This window comes from Pipistrellus hanaki (assembly GCF_964339955.1).
Source record: "Pipistrellus hanaki genome assembly, chromosome: 15".
In the NCBI taxonomy this organism is placed as follows: Eukaryota; Metazoa; Chordata; class Mammalia; order Chiroptera; family Vespertilionidae; genus Pipistrellus; species Pipistrellus hanaki.
Window position 1 is genome coordinate 30,528,740 of NC_140517.1, and position 9,084 is coordinate 30,537,823.

Sequence of the window (9,084 nt, forward strand, 5' to 3'; positions counted from 1 at the left end):
GCTGTTAGTGTCATGCTGGGACTAGGCTCAGTGAACAAAGAGGCAATAGGTTGCTTTATCATTTTTAAAAATATATTTTACTGATTTTTTACAGAGGAGAAGGATAGTTAGAAACACTGATGAAAGAGAAACATTGATCAGCTGCCTCCTGCACACCCCCTACTGGGGATGTGCCTGCAACCAAGGTACATGTCCTTGACCGGAATCGAACCTGGGACCCTTCAGTATGCAGGCCATCGCTTTATCCACAGAGCCAAACCAGTCAGGGCTGCTTTATCATTTTTATTTAAATATGTATTTATTGATTTTAGAGAGATAGAAACATCGATGAGATAGAAACATTATCAGTTGGTTGCCTCCTGAATACACCCTTCTGGGAATCAAACCTGCAACCTGGGCATATACCCTGACTGGGAATGGAACTGGTAATCTCTTGGTTCATGGATCAGCGCTCAACCTCTGAGCCAAACTGGCTGGGCTGCTTTATCATTTTATCACTTTAGCAGGTGCTGAGTGGGGAGTCCCTCCTGAGATACTCTTAGGGATTGGTAACTGCAGAGGGGCTGTGGATATCTTAAGAATCTGTGTTAGGAGTGGGGTTCAGGCTGGGCCTGTCTCTGAGTTAGCATCTACCTTGCAGCTCTGCCATAATCTCTAGCAGATCCATCCTGGGGAGGAGTGGGGAAGGGATGGACTAAGGGTTACCTTAAGTATGAGGAAGGGGCCCCTGGGCCCTCCTACCAGGGCCCATTTCTCACTGGTACATGCTGAAGAAGGGACCTCCTCTCTGCTCAGGGCTGGCTGTCGCGGAAAAGGCAGTAGCTGCCACCAGTAGACATGAGGCTCAGGATAGACCTGGCGGTGTTTGGCGGGGAGGGGAGGTGAGGAGTCTGGTCCAGGGCATGATCTCAGGGTCTTCTGCTTCACCTGCCCTGGTGGCCTCTGTCAGCAACCTCCAGGGTATGGAAGCCTCTGTAGGTCAGCAGGCTCTGAGGGCTGGGGTCCAGCAAGGCAGCTCTGTGCTGCCACAACCCCTACAGCACTGGGATTTTGGCTGAGAGCTGCACCAGAGCCCTGGCTGCCTGGCAGGGAAGTTGGGTCCTGAAGGCTTGGGTGCAGGGCAGAGCCCTGGGGGAGCAGGGTTTGTCAGGGCTCACAGGCCAGTGAGGGGACAGTTGGGAGTCTCAGGAAGTGGTTCCTGCTCAGAGGAGAGGCAGCCAAAGAAACATGACTACTGGGGAGATGGGTCACAAGTTAGGGATTGAATGGTCACATAGATCTTTAGGGATATCCATACTGGAGCTGGGCTCCAGGCAGTGGTGCAGGCTCACCCTGGTGGTGCGGCTGTGGCCTAGGCAAAGGTCAGAGCTGGGACTGGCGCTGCTGCCAGATTCTTAGGCTGGGCTCCTCTGGACTCGTCTGTGGCCAGTGACCTCAGGAGTCTCCAAGGCCATCAGAGAGCTAGAATTGGTGGCTTAGGTGCCCCACAGCTCCCTTTGATTCTCCACATCCCTGCCCTGGCTCCTGCCTGGAATAGGGAGGGGCCTCGGGATGTCACAGGCCTGAGCGTAGTCTTACCTCCGGGAGCCAGCTCATAGTACAGTGTCACTGGGGGTCAAACCAGTTGGTTGGAATTAGGGGGTACAGCCGAGCTGTGCATGGCACCTGCCACCACCCCTCTTTGCTCTCTAAACTGGTGTGGAACCCTGGAGTGCAGGGCACAGTGTGGTCCAATCCATCAGAGAGCTCACCCCAGGAGCCAAATCCTGCTGGGTGTGGGAACATGAGCCCTGTGAAGGTTCCCCGGCCACTACCCACCCCTGCCAACCTGTCCTGTACCTGGGCCGAGGCCTCCTACAGCAGGTATCAGGTATTCTGCAACTGCCCACCAGTCAGCAGGCTCGGTCCGGCCCAGCCCGAACCAAGGCCTGGTAGGAGGTTGGCCCAGGGGTTCCAAGGCCAGGCTCTAGAATGCCTTCAGATTAGCCTTTACCTCAAGCCCTTTTCCCGTCCACCTCCCTTATGAGGAAGCATGATTGGAGGATCCAAACCGGTTCCCTTAACAGTGAAGGCCTCCTGGGCCTGGGTGCAGAAGCTGTAGAGGTCTGAGGTGGCCACAGGCGTATCACCGCACATGAGTTCAAGTGGCAGCCCTGGGTAGTTAAGGAGGTGGTGTAGCCTTGGGCCTGGGCCTCCCCAGAGGTAGGCCTGTGGAGAATGAAGGGCCTGCTAAGCTACTGGACACTGGGCAGGCAGGTGAGACATGTACTCACCTGGGCTGCAATCAGCACAGGTGTATGGGTGCCCATGCTCCAGGCTGCCCACTTTGGCCAGGCCTGGCTTCACCAGCTGCACAGGCGAACTGAGGCTGCCATGGGCATGCCAATGGGCCTGCAGAAACAACACAGCCTCTGGCCTGCAGTAGCAGTGGCCGGGCAGCAGGCCTGGCTTAGTATGAGACTGCCCCTAGCTGGTCCCTGCGTGTGCAGGGAGCTCAGCCACATGGGCTTGAAGAGAAAGTGCAGCCCCACCAGGCCTGCTGTAGGGATCAGCGCCATCAGCAGCAGCAGGTCCGGTCCGGTGGTGCAGGGTGCTAGGTGGGCCAGAGAGGCCCCAATCTGAATGGGGTGGAGGCTACCCCTGGACACAGATCACCATGAGCAGGGGCTGCTGATCTATACCAGCCACTGGACAGAAGAGAAACAGCCTGGCTGCCAGCAAGCACCCACTTTATACCGTTTGTGACACACCTCCTCTCTGCAGCCTGAGACAACACAGAACTGGGTACCCACTCTTCAATGGGAGAAGGGTCACTCCAGTAGGAGGACTCCATGCCAGGTACTGGTCCAGAAGTGAAGACTGTAACCACGGCCATTGCCATACTCCCTGGTCTGTTTATAAACACATGAGTTAGGCAAGCAGGAGACTAGGTTGGCCTGTGGGGAAGGGTAGGGTGCCATACCTGTAGTGCTGAAGGTCAGCCAACAGTACATCAGCCTGGGTTCCAGAGGCTTCAGTTGCCACGCTCTGACTGGATGGCCCCTCCACAGGAGGCTGGAGATGGGGAGGGCAGAGTGTACATCTGAGACGAAAGGGCTTTCCTTGTGAGGCGACCAGGAGGTCTGGACTCTTCGGAGCGCTCTTCTTAACTGCTAGACAGGGGTGTGGGAAGAGCTCTTTCTCACTTTACGATTTGTGTGTGAGAGCTGGTGCAGCAGGGCTCGCCTAAGCTGGCAGCTGCCCTTTGGGGCCCATGAGGGGTATACTTATTAGCCCCAGTGGCCACAGGCTGCTCAGCTGAGGAAAGGTTCGGGACTATGCGGCATGAAGAGGAGAGTGGTGCTCCCTGCTCCCCCAACCTCTTCTGACTGAACCCCAAAGCTGGATTTGGGGGGGGTCTCCTGATTTGCTTTGGCCTTAATACCCTGGGGTAAAGGGCAGTCTGAGGATAAATCTGGGTAGTTTGGAGTGGTGACTAAACAGTGTGGACAGTTACCTGTCTGCACCAGCCACAGCAAGGACAGGGAGCCACACAGGCTATGTCTAGAGCCAGTCTGCAATTGGCCCAGTGATACAGTGCATGCCAACTCACTGCCCTGCGCTGGTGCTAATACGTGGGAATGACAGGGCTGTAATATCTCAAGCTCCTGGGTGAGGGGCACATGAGGTAAGATAGGGTGAAGGAGCTGCCCTGATGCTCCCACTCCACTTGGGCCACTGCCTACCTGCTGGCTCTGCTTGGCACCTAACTTCTCTGCCCAGTCCCAAGGAATGGAATTCATGCAGCTGCAGGTCACCCCCCACCTGCAGCACAGGCCATACCGCCAGGCTGTAGCCCAAGAAGACATCTGTGTGCACAAGTGTGCTGCAATTGAGGCAGCAGCTGAACAACATGAATGGATTAGAAAAGGGACTAAACAGACAAGTGGCAGAATGGGAGCACTGAGGGACGAAGAGTCACTGTGAACATAGAAGGCTGATATCAGGACAGGAGTGATAGCTTGGGGACACAGTGGGGTCTTTGAAAGGATGAGAGGATCACTATGAGCATGGGAGGCACCAGGAGAATGGGAATAATCACTGGAGGACAAGAAGGGGTTAATTGAGAGGTCAAGAGGGGTCAGTGGGGACGGGAGGGTCATCAAGGAGTGAGAGGCCTCTGGGAAAGAGGTCCCTGGCGCTGGGGTTCAGACTCACGGCCCTGGGAGTATGGGGGCATCACCACCTGCCCACTTATTGGTTTGGGTTGGCACCAAGGGCCAGCAGGAGCTGCATGGTAGGGCTGTGGCCCAACAGCACTGAGAGGAAGAGCACTGTTTGCCAAGCAGAGTTCTCACCATCTACCTAGATAACTGAGGGGCAGCGAAGCTTAGGACTGCCCCTGCCCCTCACTCCAGGCAACACTTTTGCCAATTCTCTGTCCCTGCCGGGGTTACCTTGATCCCAGGTACCATTCCTATGTCCTGGAACCCCTACCCTTCAGCCTCAGGATCCGTCTCAACCCAGTGCTCACCATTCAGTCCAGAGTGTTGGAACAGGGATGACGTTTACCTCCCATGCAGACATCTATGCCCCGTCACAGAGGTGTCAACATCACACAAAGGTCCTCAGGGGCCAGGGAGACAGTGGACTTTGTGGGGACATGAGCCTCATGCGCTGGGCAGGGACACAGCCTTCACCTAGCTCTAATTCAGTGCATGTGCAGGTCCTGCCAATTCTTTAAGGAAAGCAAACTCTGGGTTTTATCAGGAAATCTCTCAAGTTTACTTTGAACATTACATGTAAGGCAGAATCCAGGAAGCAGCCCCCTTAGCACCTCTGCCTCTATGCCCTCGCTAATTTCCTCCCCTATCATCCTGCTCAGTTCACCCTCCCAAGCCCTCATCTCTGCATCCATCAAGCCCCAACCCTATTTCTATGCACCCATTATCTCCGAGTTCCTCTTTTCAAGGCCCTATCCCGTATTTCAGGAACAGCACACACGGCATAGGTACTTGTCCTTGAACTCCTATGTCCTTGGCAGACATGGCTAATAAACCATGAACTCGATCAAACCCAGCTTAGTCTCTGCCACAAAATCTCTCCAAATGAGATCCTTCAGGAACTTCTGAACGTTAAACTTACTGCATCTTATTTTTCTCAGTAGCCCACCATCATTTGCAATGGCATCCTAACTGATTTTCTGCATTTGTCTTGACTGATCCCTGCAGGGGCATATTAAAACACAAAGCGTTTTTCTTTTCTTTTTTTTTAAGGGAATTAAAAAACCTGATGAACAATATTAACTAGTGAATATAATAGAATCAGAGATATGGAAGGGGAGTGGATTGATGATTCTCAGGGAAAAGAGGAGTTGGGGGAGGGGGGGAAGAGACTGAACACAAACTGTGCACCTATGGATGAGGACAATGGGGGGTGGGGAAAGGGAAAAGGGTGGGGTAGGAACCTGGTGGAGGGGAAAAATGAGAAACTTTTGTAATAATATGAGCAATAAAGGTTTATTAAAAATAAATAAAAAATGATCTTAAAAAAAAGTAAAACACCTCAGAAAACTAAGAATAAATAAAAACTTCCTTAGTTAATAAAAAAATTATAAACTAAAAACAAGAGCAAGCATGGTACTTAATGCAGAAACATAGACTTATTCCCTTAAATATCAAGAACAAAGAAAGAATTGCCTGTTGGCAACAGGGTAGGGAGTTCTGACCAACACCTTATGACAAAATAAATAAATAAATTAGAGTTTAAAGATTGAAGGGCTGATGCCCAGCTGGTGTGGCTCAGGGTTTGAATGTCAGCCTATAAATCAGGAGGTCATGTGCCTGATTGCAATATGGGCATGCAAAAGGCAGCCAATCAGTGATTCTCTCATCATTGATATCTCTATCTCCCTCTCTATTCCTCCCTGAAAAAAAAAAAAAGACTGCTGGGCTGAGACCAAACCACACCATCTGCAGATAAGAAAAAGTAACAGAATCAATAATTATAACTATTAAGCAAGTTCACAAAGTGGCCAGATACACAATCAAATTACAAAAATCAATGAAAAACAGAAATTGCAATCCGGGTAATATTAATTTCCTACCATGACTCCAATAATGTCCCATCACACACAGAACAAAATCCATATATTCCTTTTGAGGCCCTTCCTGTCTGTTCCAGCCACCTCTTCAGCTGCAGTCCTCTCCTGGAGTGCCCTTGCTCCCTGCCACTACTTACACATACCCAGTTTGTTTTGACTTCAGGCCCTTTGCAATGGTTATTCCACCTTTCTGAAATGCATTTCCTCCAGCTTTTTGTATAATTGGCTCTTATACTGTGAGACTCAAGTACCACCGCACCCAAAAGCCCATCCTTTCCTTAACCTCATCATTCCCTTAAGTTCCCATAATAGATTTCACTCACAACGACCCAAAAGATCATGTTTACCCCTAAATCTCCATCACAGACAATAGAGCTGGGTACATACCCTGTTTCCCCGAAAATAAGACAGTGTCTTATATGAATTTTTGCTCCCAAAGATGCGCTAGGTCTTATTTTCAGGGGATGTCTTATTTTTCCATGAAGAAAAATACAGTACACATTTATTGTTAAATAAAAATAAAGGAAATTTATTACCTGTATATGGTACGGTAGTACGGTAGTTGTCAACACAAATCAGACAAACTGTGAATCCTACAGTATCAAGAATTTACTCATTTATTCAATGGCAATCATGTCATCATCTTCTGGAACATCATCATAACAATCCAATTCCTGAATTTCCTGGTGAATTTCTTGTGACTCCATTTCTTTCAGAATCAGTGGACCAAATCTCTCATGTTTAGCCTAGGAGGGGGGCTTATTTTCGGGGGGGATGCCTTATATTTCACTCAGAAGGAAACCTGTAAGTAGGTCTTATTTTTGGAGGATGTCTTATTTTCGGGGAAACACGGTAGTAGGTGTCTGGAACAAAACTGTTGACTCACCAACTTAAGTCGAATCTTCATATTGCCCCTGGATTTTGCCCCCACAGGTGGTTCTAGCAGCCAAACCTTCACCTCTCCTCAGGAGCGGGAAGAGGCCCCAGCCTGGACCGCCAGCAACAGCCAGGTGATGCAGATGGCCCACCAGGGTTTCTGGATCCCAGATGGAGCTCAGCTCCATGGGGAAGTGAGAGCTCACTCAGGGAGGGCATCTGTGGGCTCTGGACTCAGTCAGCTCCTAGGCAGGGATCAACTGGGGGGTCTCACGCAGATGGGATGAAGAGATGAATGGGACCTTAGGGGGCAATAAAGACAAAGCTGGGCCAGCCAGCATGGCTCAGTGGTAGTGTGTCAACTTATGAACCAGGAGATCATAGTTCGTTTGATTCCTGGTGGGGCTCATGTCTGGATTGTGGGCTTGATCCCTGGTAGGGGGTATGCAGGAGGCAGCAGATCAATGATTCTCTCATCATTGATGTTTCCCTTCCTCTCAGAAATCAATAAAAATATATTTTTTTAAAAGTATATATATATATATATATATATATATATATATATATATATATATATATATAGACAGCTGGCTGGGAGTCCTTGGGGAGGCAGCAGCGGGTGGGGTTGGGCAGTCTGAAAAGGAAGAAGATCAGGGGTCTGATTTGGAGGGAGGCGTCTGAATGAGAAAAGGGGTAGGTTTTGTGAGAGCTACATATCTGTAAGATCATAAAGATCAGGGATCTAAGGGAGTCTGAGAGCTGAAGGGGATCTAATAAAATCTGAGAGGGTGCATACCTACAGGCATAGGATCTGGACCTGGGAAAGGAGACTGGGGGCTTGGCAAGAGGGTCTGAAGATTACCCATGGACTGGAGGAAGAGGAGCTTAAGAGGCGGTGGGGTCTATGGCTGTGAGAGTAGATCCAAGGGAAGAAGACGGTCTGAAGGTAGGTTCTGTGAGCTGGGGAAAGGGCCCTGGCCTGCGTGCAGTGGCTGGGGCTTGAGGGAGAAGAGAAGGCTCAAGGTCTGAGGGCTATGAGAGGATCTCATTAGGGAGCAGGCTGAGGCTTAGGAAAGTATCAGTGTGCTGGAATGGGGTCTACAGATTAGGGGAAAGACTGATGGCAGAAAGGGGTTGCTAGCATGTCAAACTCGTGGCCTACCAGTGGCGATTTTGACATGCTTGGCAAGGGTCTGTGAAATGGAGCCAGGTGATGATAAAGGAGTGGGGTCTGGGGCTGTAGAAGGGGTGGAAAGGAAGGGGGCAGCCTGAGGAACAGGGTCTGGTGGAAAGCTGAGGGCCCAGTAAGCTCTGAGAAGGTTCTGGGACCCAGACCAGGGTTCATGGGGCTTAGCACCTAGCTTTGGGCTTCAACAGTGATCACCATGTCTGCCAGGTGATCCTGGAGCACTAGCTCTGGCAATTTGGGTGGGAATCCTAAGCGCAGGTACACCAGTGGCTTCCTGCCATGTTTGAGTTTGCACAATAGGCTCCCTTCAGTGAGAGGCACCCTCCCCCTAGGGCTCTGAGGTGACCAGAGAGAACAGACACTGATGTCTGCTCGGGAGCTGTCAGCTGCACCCTATAGCACCCTTCCTTCCTCGCCCCACCCCAGCCTGGGACTTCAGGACTTGTTTGAGGCAGCTGGCCAGCCTATCCCTGTGCTTGGTGGTCTTCGTCCCATACTTCCCACCCACTACCAGGAGCTGTTTCATCTCTCTGTTCTGCCTTATCTTCTCCTCTTTTCCCCAGACCTGGGGCCCCACAATGTCCTAGACATCTCTTGGGGCCTTCATACCAACTAAGTCCTACACTGGCCTCAAAACTGCATTTCCTTCCTGATCCCTATCTCAGGATTGGCCCCACTATCCCCACTTCAAGCCAGAGGCTTAGGCTCCTTCCATCCAGCCTATTAATCCCACATCCCACTCACAGTCTCCTGATATACCTCTCTCCCCTCCCCCACAGCCTAGCCCTGGGGGATTTCCTACTCCAGATTCCCCAGCACTCCCAGCCTGTCTCCCCACTCCAATTCACCCACCACATGGCAGCCAGAGGATCTTCTAAAGCTAAACCTGACTGTCCCTCCCTGGCTTGAAACGCTCCTGACTCCCCAGTGCCCTAGG